General features: G+C 52.7%; 1 pseudogene; it reads right to left on the reverse strand.

Moving 5' to 3' along the window:
• Positions 1 to 1,957, reverse strand: part of LOC101590721 — a 71,180-nt pseudogene that overhangs the window by 61,820 nt on the left and 7,403 nt on the right.

Below are 1,957 nucleotides of genomic sequence, written 5' to 3' on the forward strand. Positions count from 1 at the left end.
TCTATTCATTGTAGAGATGAAATCTGAATTTCATGAGGCATCCCATATTTACCAGACTGTCCCATCACAGAAAGACACATCTGGGGTCACGGAGCTACTATGGCCTCAGGACTCATGGTCCAGTGCTCCACCCCACTGCTGCTGGGCTCCAGGTGTAAGCATGCTTACGGGTGGGCACCAGCACTGGGGACCTCAGCAGCAGCACAGAAATCATCTGCTCTCCTCCTTTCGCAGGGACCCCACTCACCTGCCAGGACTGGAAGTGCTGGGGGTCAGTGCACACTCCACGCCCAGGCTCACAGGACACCAGGTCTTGCAGGGCATGGGTGACACTGTACACAGCCAGGTATGCAATGTCCGCTCTACTCACATCCTGGTTGCTAATGGCCTCTCAGACTCTCATAACCTGAGCACAGTGGCATATATCCTGTCACTCTGCTGTTCCCATGAGGTCACCTGAACCCAAGGGTGGCCTCCCAGAACCTCCCCAGGAACATGTCTTCTGGGGCCTGACTTGGGTGTAGGCTGTTGAAGAACTCAGGGAACCCATGTACCTGGATGCTGTGACACAGAAGGCTGAATAAACTGCGCAAGACCTGAGAGATCCCTGGCATGGCCAGAGCAAGTGCCATATGCAGGAGACTGTCACTGACCCAGACCTGGCCCAGGACATGGAAACCCAGAAAGATCTGAAGGATGAGCTTTATGTTGGAATTGTTCAGGAAGATCAGGAAGCCTGTGGAAGTGCTGCTCTGCATCTTCTGCACCACAGTGTGGATTTTCTCAGGGGAGTTCTGGGAAGGGACAGGAACTCAATGCAGACACCTGCCTCTCCCAGCTCCCTCACAGCTAGAGCACCTGCCTGCTGCCCAGAGTCATCTTCCTGGGCCAGGATGATGACACAGGATCACCCCAGGTGCAGCACCAGCTGGGTCACAGCATGTGAGTATATGAGGACAGAGTATGCAGGAAGAAGGGAAACTGGGTTTTGTCACTGAGGATGGGCAGTGATGATGAATAACTGACCAGCGGAGAAAAACAGGGCACAAGACAGGACCAGCATTCAGACACTTGCTTGGCAAGGGTCTCAACTTTGGATGCAGAAACAGGAAGACTGGGGGAGCAAGTCACGTAACCAGTTACCAACCATCTCTCCAGATTTGTCCCTCTAAGAATGATGTCCCATACTCATTTTCAGTCCTTGGCAACAAAGCAGCTGGGCCCCATGCTAGGTCAGAGGCGTGGCAAAATTACTCCTTTAAGAAACATGAAGGCAAAAGGCTGGGGAGATGGCTCAATAGAATAGGTGCTTCCCTGGCAAGCACAAGGGCCTGAGATCATCCCCATTCTGCCGAAAAAATAAAAAGAAACATGAAGGCAAGACACAGATGAGCAGTCTAAATCACAACCAAAGCCCACATTATGTTGCCTGAAGACACAGCTCATCACAGAGATACACAGACTAGGTGGGAAAGCATGCTCCCTGCAGCAGATCCCCAGAGCAAGAGGGGATAACCAGGCCAATCTTCAAAAGACATGAAAACTACTCACAATTGACCAAAAAGGGAACAACAACAGCACGAGATAAGGATTGTAGGTGTATATGCAATAAAGGGCTGCCAACTGAATTTATTAATTATTTTACTTATTTATTTCAAAGAGGGTACAAAATAGCATTAAAAAAGAAAAATGAGAGTCACAGCCCAGGCGCAGCGTGGGCTGGACACTCTCCCAGCCCCTTGGGCCGCCTGCCACCACTCCGCAGTGCCTCCCCCACCCCACCCGCCGAGTAGGATTTTCTGCCGAGTTCCGGGAGCCCCAGACCCAGTCCTAGCCCAGGTCCAGTGAGTGTGCAGAGAGCTTCCTGTTACACTGCGCCGGCGGAACCAGTCCCAGCCCAGACGCAGCGTGGGCCGGACCCTCTCCCAGCCTTTTGGGCCGCCCCCCACCACTCCGC

The sequence above is a fragment of the Octodon degus genome, unplaced genomic scaffold (genome assembly GCF_000260255.1).
Source record: "Octodon degus isolate 3935 unplaced genomic scaffold, OctDeg1.0 scaffold00322, whole genome shotgun sequence".
Lineage (NCBI taxonomy): Eukaryota > Metazoa > Chordata > Mammalia > Rodentia > Octodontidae > Octodon > Octodon degus.